This window comes from Sturnus vulgaris, chromosome 19 (genome assembly GCF_052056855.1).
Source record: "Sturnus vulgaris isolate bStuVul1 chromosome 19, bStuVul1.hap1, whole genome shotgun sequence".
Taxonomy (NCBI): domain Eukaryota; kingdom Metazoa; phylum Chordata; class Aves; order Passeriformes; family Sturnidae; genus Sturnus; species Sturnus vulgaris.
Genome location: NC_142261.1, coordinates 14,087,686 through 14,099,686, shown reverse-complemented (window position 1 = coordinate 14,099,686; position 12,001 = coordinate 14,087,686).

Below are 12,001 nucleotides of genomic sequence, written 5' to 3'. Positions count from 1 at the left end.
TGCATTGCACTGAGTCGAGTGCTCGCTCGGGACTTTGCTCTCGGGGCCAAGGCAAGAGGGCGTGCTTGCCCGCAGAACTGAGAACACGCTGTTGGGCAGAGCTGCAACTGACCGCCGGAGTTCAGCTCTCGCCGGACGGCAGAAGGCGTAGAACGAAGCCGCTTGCGAGCGGCGCAGTGCAGCGAAGAGCTCTCCGAATTCGCCGCTAGCTCCACGGTCCTTCTCAGCTGCGAGTAGCAGCGCTCGCAGTACACGGAGCTTCGCAAGGCCCGAAGACCCGGAGGGAAGTTTCGCACACGAAAATGTGCCAGGACAGAGACGTGTTCTACGTTGTCCCTTCTCGTCATGCAGTTTGTGCCTCTGCTGCTTCTGCTGTTAGGAATCGCTCCTCGAAAGACGAGCGAGAGCGTCCTTTCGGGTGCATTGCACTGAGTCGAGTGCTCGCTCGGGACTTTGCTCTCGGGGCCAAGGCAAGAGGGCGTGCTTGCCCGCAGAACTGAGAACACGCTGTTGGGCAGAGCTGCAACTGACCGCCGGAGTTCAGCTCTCGCCGGACGGCAGAAGGCGAAGAACGAAGCCGCTTGCGAGCGGCGCAGTGCAGCGAAGAGCTCTCCGAATTCGCCGCTAGCTCCACGGTCCTTCTCAGCTGCGAGTAGCAGCGCTCGCAGTACACGGAGCTTCGCAAGGCCCGAAGACCCGGAGGGAAGTTTCGCACACGAAAATGTGCCAGGACAGAGACGTGTTCTACGTTGTCCCTTCTCGTCATGCAGTTTGTGCCTCTGCTGCTTCTGCTGTTAGGAATCGCTCCTCGAAAGACGAGCGAGAGCGTCCTTCCGGGTGCATTGCACTGAGTCGAGTGCTCGCTCGGGACTTTGCTCTCGGGGCCAAGGCAAGAGGGCGTGCTTGCCCGCAGAACTGAGAACACGCTGTTGGGCAGAGCTGCAACTGACCGCTGGAGTTCAGCTCTCGCCGGACGGCAGAAGGCGAAGAACGAAGGCGCTTGCGAGTGGCGCAGTGCAGCGAAGAGCTCTCCGAATTCGCCGCTAGCTCCACGGTCCTTCTCAGCTGCGAGTAACAGCGCTCGCAGTACACGGAGCTTCGCAAGGCCCGAAGATCCGGAGGGAAGTATGGCACACGGAAATGTGCCAGGAGAGAGACGTGTTCTACGTTGTCCCTTCTCGTCGTGCAGTTTGTGCCTCTGCTGCTTCTGCTGTTAGGAATCGCTCCTCGAAAGACGAGCGAGAGCGTCCTTCTGGGTGCATTGCACTGAGTCGAGTGCTCGCTCGGGACTTTGCTCTCGGGGCCAAGGCAAGAGGGCGTGCTTGCCCGCAGAACTGAGAACACGCTGTTGGGCAGAGCTGCAACTGACCGCTGGAGTTCAGCTCTCGCCGGACGGCAGAAGGCGAAGAACGAAGCCGCTTGCGAGCGGCGCAGTGCAGCGAAGAGCTCTCCGAATTCGCCGCCTGCTCCACGGTCCTTCTCAGCTGCGAGTAACAGCGCTCGCAGTACACGGAGCTTCGCAAGGCCCGAAGACCCGGAGGGAAGTATCGCACACGACAATGTGCCAGGACAGAGACGTGTTCTACGTTGTCCCTTCTCGTCGTGCAGTTTGTGCCTCTGCTGCTTCTGCTGTTAGGAATCGCTCCTCGAAAGACGAGCGAGAGCGTCCTTCTGGGTGCATTGCACTGAGTCGAGTGCTCGCTCGGGACTTTGCTCTCGGGGCCAAGGCAAGAGGGCGTGCTTGCCCGCAGAACTGAGAACACGCTGTTGGGCAGAGCTGCAACTGACCGCCGGAGTTCAGCTGTCGCCGGACGGCAGAAGGCGTAGAACGAAGCCGCTTGCGAGCGGCGCAGTGCAGCGAAGAGCTCTCCGAATTCGCCGCTAGCTCCACGGTCCTTCTCAGCTGCGAGTAGCAGCGCTCGCAGTACACGGAGCTTCGCAAGGCCCGAAGACCCGGAGGGAAGTATCGCACACGAAAATGTGCCAGGACAGAGACGTGTTCTACGTTGTCCCTTCTCGTCATGCAGTTTGTGCCTCTGCTGCTTCTGCTGTTAGGAATCGCTCCTTGAAAGACGAGCGAGAGCGTCCTTCCGGGTGCATTGCACTGAGTCGAGTGCTCGCTCGGGACTTTGCTCTCGGGGCCAAGGCAAGAGGGCGTGCTTGCCCGCAGAACTGAGAACACGCTGTTGGGCAGAGCTGCAACTGACCGCCGGAGTTCAGCTGTCGCCGGACGGCAGAAGGCGAAGAACGAAGCCGCTTGCGAGCGGCGCAGTGCAGCGAAGAGCTCTCCGAATTCGCCGCTAGCTCCACGGTCCTTCTGAGCTGCGAGTAGCAGCGCTCGCAGTACACGGAGCTTCGCAAGGCCCGAAGACCCGGAGGGAAGTATCGCACACGAAAATGTGCCAGGACAGAGACGTGTTCTACGTTGTCCCTTCTCGTCATGCAGTTTGTGCCTCTGCTGCTTCTGCTGTTAGGAATCGCTCCTTGAAAGACGAGCGAGAGCGTCCTTCCGGGTGCATTGCACTGAGTCGAGTGCTCGCTCGGGACTTTGCTCTCGGGGCCAAGGCAAGAGGGCGTGCTTGCCCGCAGAACTGAGAACACGCTGTTGGGCAGAGCTGCAACTGACCGCCGGAGTTCAGCTCTCGCCGGACGGCAGAAGGCGAAGAACGAAGCCGCTTGCGAGCGGCGCAGTGCAGCGAAGAGCTCTCCGAATTCGCCGCTAGCTCCACGGTCCTTCTCAGCTGCGAGTAGCAGCGCTCGCAGTACACGGAGCTTCGCAAGGCCCGAAGACCCGGAGGGAAGTATCGCACACGAAAATGCGCCAGGACAGAGACGTGTTCTACGTTGTCCCTTCTCGTCATGCAGTTTGTGCCTCTGCTGCTTCTGCTGTTAGGAATCGCTCCTTGAAAGACGAGCGAGAGCGTCCTTCCGGGTGCATTGCACTGAGTCGAGTGCTCGCTCGGGACTTTGCTCTCGGGGCCAAGGCAAGAGGGCGTGCTTGCCCGCAGAACTGAGAACACGCTGTTGGGCAGAGCTGCAACTGACCGCCGGAGTTCAGCTGTCGCCGGACGGCAGAAGGCGAAGAACGAAGCCGCTTGCGAGCGGCGCAGTGCAGCGAAGAGCTCTCCGAATTCGCCGCTAGCTCCACGGTCCTTCTCAGCTGCGAGTAGCAGCGCTCGCAGTACACGGAGCTTCGCAAGGCCCGAAGACCCGGAGGGAAGTATCGCACACGAAAATGCGCCAGGACAGAGACGTGTTCTACGTTGTCCCTTCTCGTCATGCAGTTTGTGCCTCTGCTGCTTCTGCTGTTAGGAATCGCTCCTTGAAAGACGAGCGAGAGCGTCCTTCCGGGTGCATTGCACTGAGTCGAGTGCTCGCTCGGGACTTTGCTCTCGGGGCCAAGGCAAGAGGGCGTGCTTGCCCGCAGAACTGAGAACACGCTGTTGGGCAGAGCTGCAACTGACCGCCGGAGTTCAGCTGTCGCCGGACGGCAGAAGGCGAAGAACGAAGCCGCTTGCGAGCGGCGCAGTGCAGCGAAGAGCTCTCCGAATTCGCCGCTAGCTCCACGGTCCTTCTCAGCTGCGAGTAGCAGCGCTCGCAGTACACGGAGCTTCGCAAGGCCCGAAGACCCGGAGGGAAGTATCGCACACGAAAATGTGCCAGGACAGAGACGTGTTCTACGTTGTGCTTCTCGTCATGCAGTTTGTGCCTCTGCTGCTTCTGCTGTTAGGAATCGCTCCTTGAAAGACGAGCGAGAGCGTCCTTCCGGGTGCATTGCACTGAGTCGAGTGCTCGCTCGGGACTTTGCTCTCGGGGCCAAGGCAAGAGGGCGTGCTTGCCCGCAGAACTGAGAACACGCTGTTGGGCAGAGCTGCAACTGACCGCTGGAGTTCAGCTGTCGCCGGACGGCAGAAGGCGAAGAACGAAGCCGCTTGCGAGCGGCGCAGTGCAGCGAAGAGCTCTCCGAATTCGCCGCTAGCTCCACGGTCCTTCTCAGCTGCGAGTAGCAGCGCTCGCAGTACACGGAGCTTCGCAAGGCCCGAAGACCCGGAGGGAAGTATCGCACACGAAAATGTGCCAGGACAGAGACGTGTTCTACGTTGTCCCTTCTCGTCATGCAGTTTGTGCCTCTGCTGCTTCTGCTGTTAGGAATCGCTCCTTGAAAGACGAGCGAGAGCGTCCTTCCGGGTGCATTGCACTGAGTCGAGTGCTCGCTCGGGACTTTGCTCTCGGGGCCAAGGCAAGAGGGCGTGCTTGCCCGCAGAACTGAGAACACGCTGTTGGGCAGAGCTGCAACTGACCGCCGGAGTTCAGCTGTCGCCGGACTGCAGAAGGCGAAGAACGAAGCAGCTTGCGAGCGGCGCAGTGCAGCGAAGAGCTCTCCGAATTCGCCGCTAGCTCCACGGTCCTTCTCAGCTGCGAGTAGCAGCGCTCGCAGTACACGGAGCTTCGCAAGGCCCGAAGACCCGGAGGGAAGTATCGCACACGAAAATGCGCCAGGACAGAGACGTGTTCTACGTTGTCCCTTCTCGTCATGCAGTTTGTGCCTCTGCTGCTTCTGCTGTTAGGAATCGCTCCTTGAAAGACGAGCGAGAGCGTCCTTCCGGGTGCATTGCACTGAGTCGAGTGCTCGCTCGGGACTTTGCTCTCGGGGCCAAGGCAAGAGGGCGTGCTTGCCCGCAGAACTGAGAACACGCTGTTGGGCAGAGCTGCAACTGACCGCCGGAGTTCAGCTGTCGCCGGACGGCAGAAGGCGAAGAACGAAGCCGCTTGCGAGCGGCGCAGTGCAGCGAAGAGCTCTCCGAATTCGCCGCTAGCTCCACGGTCCTTCTGAGCTGCGAGTAGCAGCGCTCGCAGTACACGGAGCTTCGCAAGGCCCGAAGACCCGGAGGGAAGTATCGCACACGAAAATGTGCCAGGACAGAGACGTGTTCTACGTTGTCCCTTCTCGTCATGCAGTTTGTGCCTCTGCTGCTTCTGCTGTTAGGAATCGCTCCTTGAAAGACGAGCGAGAGCGTCCTTCCGGGTGCATTGCACTGAGTCGAGTGCTCGCTCGGGACTTTGCTCTCGGGGCCAAGGCAAGAGGGCGTGCTTGCCCGCAGAACTGAGAACACGCTGTTGGGCAGAGCTGCAACTGACCGCCGGAGTTCAGCTGTCGCCGGACGGCAGAAGGCGAAGAACGAAGCCGCTTGCGAGCGGCGCAGTGCAGCGAAGAGCTCTCCGAATTCGCCGCTAGCTCCACGGTCCTTCTCAGCTGCGAGTAGCAGCGCTCGCAGTACACGGAGCTTCGCAAGGCCCGAAGACCCGGAGGGAAGTATCGCACACGAAAATGTGCCAGGACAGAGACGTGTTCTACGTTGTCCCTTCTCGTCATGCAGTTTGTGCCTCTGCTGCTTCTGCTGTTAGGAATCGCTCCTTGAAAGACGAGCGAGAGCGTCCTTCCGGGTGCATTGCACTGAGTCGAGTGCTCGCTCGGGACTTTGCTCTCGGGGCCAAGGCAAGAGGGCGTGCTTGCCCGCAGAACTGAGAACACGCTGTTGGGCAGAGCTGCAACTGACCGCCGGAGTTCAGCTGTCGCCGGACGGCAGAAGGCGAAGAACGAAGCCGCTTGCGAGCGGCGCAGTGCAGCGAAGAGCTCTCCGAATTCGCCGCTAGCTCCACGGTCCTTCTCAGCTGCGAGTAGCAGCGCTCGCAGTACACGGAGCTTCGCAAGGCCCGAAGACCCGGAGGGAAGTATCGCACACGAAAATGTGCCAGGACAGAGACGTGTTCTACGTTGTCCCTTCTCGTCATGCAGTTTGTGCCTCTGCTGCTTCTGCTGTTAGGAATCGCTCCTTGAAAGACGAGCGAGAGCGTCCTTCCGGGTGCATTGCACTGAGTCGAGTGCTCGCTCGGGACTTTGCTCTCGGGGCCAAGGCAAGAGGGCGTGCTTGCCCGCAGAACTGAGAACACGCTGTTGGGCAGAGCTGCAACTGACCGCCGGAGTTCAGCTGTCGCCGGACGGCAGAAGGCGAAGAACGAAGCCGCTTGCGAGCGGCGCAGTGCAGCGAAGAGCTCTCCGAATTCGCCGCTAGCTCCACGGTCCTTCTCAGCTGCGAGTAGCAGCGCTCGCAGTACACGGAGCTTCGCAAGGCCCGAAGACCCGGAGGGAAGTATCGCACACGAAAATGCGCCAGGACAGAGACGTGTTCTACGTTGTCCCTTCTCGTCATGCAGTTTGTGCCTCTGCTGCTTCTGCTGTTAGGAATCGCTCCTTGAAAGACGAGCGAGAGCGTCCTTCCGGGTGCATTGCACTGAGTCGAGTGCTCGCTCGGGACTTTGCTCTCGGGGCCAAGGCAAGAGGGCGTGCTTGCCCGCAGAACTGAGAACACGCTGTTGGGCAGAGCTGCAACTGACCGCCGGAGTTCAGCTGTCGCCGGACGGCAGAAGGCGAAGAACGAAGCCGCTTGCGAGCGGCGCAGTGCAGCGAAGAGCTCTCCGAATTCGCCGCTAGCTCCACGGTCCTTCTCAGCTGCGAGTAGCAGCGCTCGCAGTACACGGAGCTTCGCAAGGCCCGAAGAGCCGGAGGGAAGTATCGCACACGAAAATGCGCCAGGACAGAGACGTGTTCTACGTTGTCCCTTCTCGTCATGCAGTTTGTGCCTCTGCTGCTTCTGCTGTTAGGAATCGCTCCTTGAAAGACGAGCGAGAGCGTCCTTCCGGGTGCATTGCACTGAGTCGAGTGCTCGCTCGGGACTTTGCTCTCGGGGCCAAGGCAAGAGGGCGTGCTTGCCCGCAGAACTGAGAACACGCTGTTGGGCAGAGCTGCAACTGACCGCCGGAGTTCAGCTGTCGCCGGACGGCAGAAGGCGAAGAACGAAGCCGCTTGCGAGCGGCGCAGTGCAGCGAAGAGCTCTCCGAATTCGCCGCTAGCTCCACGGTCCTTCTCAGCTGCGAGTAGCAGCGCTCGCAGTACACGGAGCTTCGCAAGGCCCGAAGACCCGGAGGGAAGTATCGCACACGCAAATGTGCCAGGACAGAGACGTGTTCTACGTTGTCCCTTCTCGTCATGCAGTTTGTGCCTCTGCTGCTTCTGCTGTTAGGAATCGCTCCTTGAAAGACGAGCGAGAGCGTCCTTCCGGGTGCATTGCACTGAGTCGAGTGCTCGCTCGGGACTTTGCTCTCGGGGCCAAGGCAAGAGGGCGTGCTTGCCCGCAGAACTGAGAACACGCTGTTGGGCAGAGCTGCAACTGACCGCCGGAGTTCAGCTGTCGCCGGACGGCAGAAGGCGAAGAACGAAGCCGCTTGCGAGCGGCGCAGTGCAGCGAAGAGCTCTCCGAATTCGCCGCTAGCTCCACGGTCCTTCTCAGCTGCGAGTAGCAGCGCTCGCAGTACACGGAGCTTCGCAAGGCCCGAAGACCCGGAGGGAAGTATCGCACACGAAAATGTGCCAGGACAGAGACGTGTTCTACGTTGTCCCTTCTCGTCATGCAGTTTGTGCCTCTGCTGCTTCTGCTGTTAGGAATCGCTCCTTGAAAGACGAGCGAGAGCGTCCTTCCGGGTGCATTGCACTGAGTCGAGTGCTCGCTCGGGACTTTGCTCTCGGGGCCAAGGCAAGAGGGCGTGCTTGCCCGCAGAACTGAGAACACGCTGTTGGGCAGAGCTGCAACTGACCGCCGGAGTTCAGCTGTCGCCGGACGGCAGAAGGCGTAGAACGAAGCCGCTTGCGAGCGGCGCAGTGCAGCGAAGAGCTCTCCGAATTCGCCGCTAGCTCCACGGTCCTTCTCAGCTGCGAGTAGCAGCGCTCGCAGTACACGGAGCTTCGCAAGGCCCGAAGACCCGGAGGGAAGTATCGCACACGAAAATGTGCCAGGACAGAGACGTGTTCTACGTTGTCCCTTCTCGTCATGCAGTTTGTGCCTCTGCTGCTTCTGCTGTTAGGAATCGCTCCTTGAAAGACGAGCGAGAGCGTCCTTCCGGGTGCATTGCACTGAGTCGAGTGCTCGCTCGGGACTTTGCTCTCGGGGCCAAGGCAAGAGGGCGTGCTTGCCCGCAGAACTGAGAACACGCTGTTGGGCAGAGCTGCAACTGACCGCCGGAGTTCAGCTGTCGCCGGACGGCAGAAGGCGAAGAACGAAGCCGCTTGCGAGCGGCGCAGTGCAGCGAAGAGCTCTCCGAATTCGCCGCTAGCTCCACGGTCCTTCTCAGCTGCGAGTAGCAGCGCTCGCAGTACACGGAGCTTCGCAAGGCCCGAAGACCCGGAGGGAAGTTTCGCACACGAAAATGTGCCAGGACAGAGACGTGTTCTACGTTGTCCCTTCTCGTCATGCAGTTTGTGCCTCTGCTGCTTCTGCTGTTAGGAATCGCTCCTTGAAAGACGAGCGAGAGCGTCCTTCCGGGTGCATTGCACTGAGTCGAGTGCTCGCTCGGGACTTTGCTCTCGGGGCCAAGGCAAGAGGGCGTGCTTGCCCGCAGAACTGAGAACACGCTGTTGGGCAGAGCTGCAACTGACCGCTGGAGTTCAGCTCTCGCCGGACGGCAGAAGGCGAAGAACGAAGCCGCTTGCGAGCGGCGCAGTGCAGCGAAGAGCTCTCCGAATTCGCCGCTAGCTCCACGGTCCTTCTCAGCTGCGAGTAGCAGCGCTCGCAGTACACGGAGCTTCGCAAGGCCCGAAGACCCGGAGGGAAGTATCGCACACGAAAATGCGCCAGGACAGAGACGTGTTCTACGTTGTCCCTTCTCGTCATGCAGTTTGTGCTTCTGCTGCTTCTGCTGTTAGGAATCGCTCCTTGAAAGACGAGCGAGAGCGTCCTTCCGGGTGCATTGCACTGAGTCGAGTGCTGGCTCGGGACTTTGCACTCGCGGCCAAGGCAAGAGGGCGTGCTTGCCCGCAGAACTGAGAACACGCTGTTGGGCAGAGCTGCAACTGACCGCCGGAGTTCAGCTCTCGCCGGACGGCAGAAGGCGAAGAACGAAGCCGCTTGCGAGCGGCGCAGTGCAGCGAAGAGCTCTCCGAATTCGCCGCCTGCTCCACGGTCCTTCTCAGCTGCGAGTAACAGCGCTCGCAGTACACGGAGCTTCGCAAGGCCCGAAGACCCGGAGGGAAGTATCGCACACGACAATGTGCCAGGACAGAGACGTGTTCTACGTTGTCCCTTCTCGTCGTGCAGTTTGTGCCTCTGCTGCTTCTGCTGTTAGGAATCGCTCCTCGAAAGACGAGCGAGAGCGTCCTTCTGGGTGCATTGCACTGAGTCGAGTGCTCGCTCGGGACTTTGCTCTCGGGGCCAAGGCAAGAGGGCGTGCTTGCCCGCAGAACTGAGAACACGCTGTTGGGCAGAGCTGCAACTGACCGCCGGAGTTCAGCTGTCGCCGGACGGCAGAAGGCGAAGAACGAAGCCGCTTGCGAGCGGCGCAGTGCAGCGAAGAGCTCTCCGAATTCGCCGCTAGCTCCACGGTCCTTCTCAGCTGCGAGTAGCAGCGCTCGCAGTACACGGAGCTTCGCAAGGCCCGAAGACCCGGAGGGAAGTATCGCACACGAAAATGTGCCAGGACAGAGACGTGTTCTACGTTGTCCCTTCTCGTCGTGCAGTTTGTGCCTCTGCTGCTTCTGCTGTTAGGAATCGCTCCTTGAAAGACGAGCGAGAGCGTCCTTCCGGGTGCATTGCACTGAGTCGAGTGCTCGCTCGGGACTTTGCTCTCGGGGCCAAGGCAAGAGGGCGTGCTTGCCCGCAGAACTGAGAACACGCTGTTGGGCAGAGCTGCAACTGACCGCCGGAGTTCAGCTGTCGCCGGACGGCAGAAGGCGTAGAACGAAGCCGCTTGCGAGCGGCGCAGTGCAGCGAAGAGCTCTCCGAATTCGCCGCTAGCTCCACGGTCCTTCTCAGCTGCGAGTAGCAGCGCTCGCAGTACACGGAGCTTCGCAAGGCCCGAAGACCCGGAGGGAAGTATCGCACACGAAAATGTGCCAGGACAGAGACGTGTTCTACGTTGTCCCTTCTCGTCGTGCAGTTTGTGCCTCTGCTGCTTCTGCTGTTAGGAATCGCTCCTTGAAAGACGAGCGAGAGCGTCCTTCCGGGTGCATTGCACTGAGTCGAGTGCTCGCTCGGGACTTTGCTCTCGGGGCCAAGGCAAGAGGGCGTGCTTGCCCGCAGAACTGAGAACACGCTGTTGGGCAGAGCTGCAACTGACCGCCGGAGTTCAGCTGTCGCCGGACGGCAGAAGGCGAAGAACGAAGCCGCTTGCGAGCGGCGCAGTGCAGCGAAGAGCTCTCCGAATTCGCCGCTAGCTCCACGGTCCTTCTCAGCTGCGAGTAGCAGCGCTCGCAGTACACGGAGCTTCGCAAGGCCCGAAGACCCGGAGGGAAGTATCGCACACGAAAATGCGCCAGGACAGAGACGTGTTCTACGTTGTCCCTTCTCGTCGTGCAGTTTGTGCCTCTGCTGCTTCTGCTGTTAGGAATCGCTCCTTGAAAGACGAGCGAGAGCGTCCTTCCGGGTGCATTGCACTGAGTCGAGTGCTCGCTCGGGACTTTGCTCTCGGGGCCAAGGCAAGAGGGCGTGCTTGCCCGCAGAACTGAGAACACGCTGTTGGGCAGAGCTGCAACTGACCGCCGGAGTTCAGCTGTCGCCGGACGGCAGAAGGCGAAGAACGAAGCCGCTTGCGAGCGGCGCAGTGCAGCGAAGAGCTCTCCGAATTCGCCGCTAGCTCCACGGTCCTTCTCAGCTGCGAGTAGCAGCGCTCGCAGTACACGGAGCTTCGCAAGGCCCGAAGACCCGGAGGGAAGTATCGCACACGAAAATGCGCCAGGACAGAGACGTGTTCTACGTTGTCCCTTCTCGTCGTGCAGTTTGTGCCTCTGCTGCTTCTGCTGTTAGGAATCGCTCCTTGAAAGACGAGCGAGAGCGTCCTTCCGGGTGCATTGCACTGAGTCGAGTGCTCGCTCGGGACTTTGCTCTCGGGGCCAAGGCAAGAGGGCGTGCTTGCCCGCAGAACTGAGAACACGCTGTTGGGCAGAGCTGCAACTGACCGCCGGAGTTCAGCTGTCGCCGGACGGCAGAAGGCGAAGAACGAAGCCGCTTGCGAGCGGCGCAGTGCAGCGAAGAGCTCTCCGAATTCGCCGCTAGCTCCACGGTCCTTCTCAGCTGCGAGTAGCAGCGCTCGCAGTACACGGAGCTTCGCAAGGCCCGAAGACCCGGAGGGAAGTATCGCACACGAAAATGCGCCAGGACAGAGACGTGTTCTACGTTGTCCCTTCTCGTCGTGCAGTTTGTGCCTCTGCTGCTTCTGCTGTTAGGAATCGCTCCTTGAAAGACGAGCGAGAGCGTCCTTCCGGGTGCATTGCACTGAGTCGAGTGCTCGCTCGGGACTTTGCTCTCGGGGCCAAGGCAAGAGGGCGTGCTTGCCCGCAGAACTGAGAACACGCTGTTGGGCAGAGCTGCAACTGACCGCCGGAGTTCAGCTGTCGCCGGACGGCAGAAGGCGAAGAACGAAGCCGCTTGCGAGCGGCGCAGTGCAGCGAAGAGCTCTCCGAATTCGCCGCTAGCTCCACGGTCCTTCTCAGCTGCGAGTAGCAGCGCTCGCAGTACACGGAGCTTCGCAAGGCCCGAAGACCCGGAGGGAAGTATCGCACACGAAAATGCGCCAGGACAGAGACGTGTTCTACGTTGTCCCTTCTCGTCATGCAGTTTGTGCCTCTGCTGCTTCTGCTGTTAGGAATCGCTCCTTGAAAGACGAGCGAGAGCGTCCTTCCGGGTGCATTGCACTGAGTCGAGTGCTCGCTCGGGACTTTGCTCTCGGGGCCAAGGCAAGAGGGCGTGCTTGCCCGCAGAACTGAGAACACGCTGTTGGGCAGAGCTGCAACTGACCGCCGGAGTTCAGCTGTCGCCGGACGGCAGAAGGCGAAGAACGAAGCCGCTTGCGAGCGGCGCAGTGCAGCGAAGAGCTCTCCGAATTCGCCGCTAGCTCCACGGTCCTTCTCAGCTGCGAGTAGCAGCGCTCGCAGTACACGGAGCTTCGCAAGGCC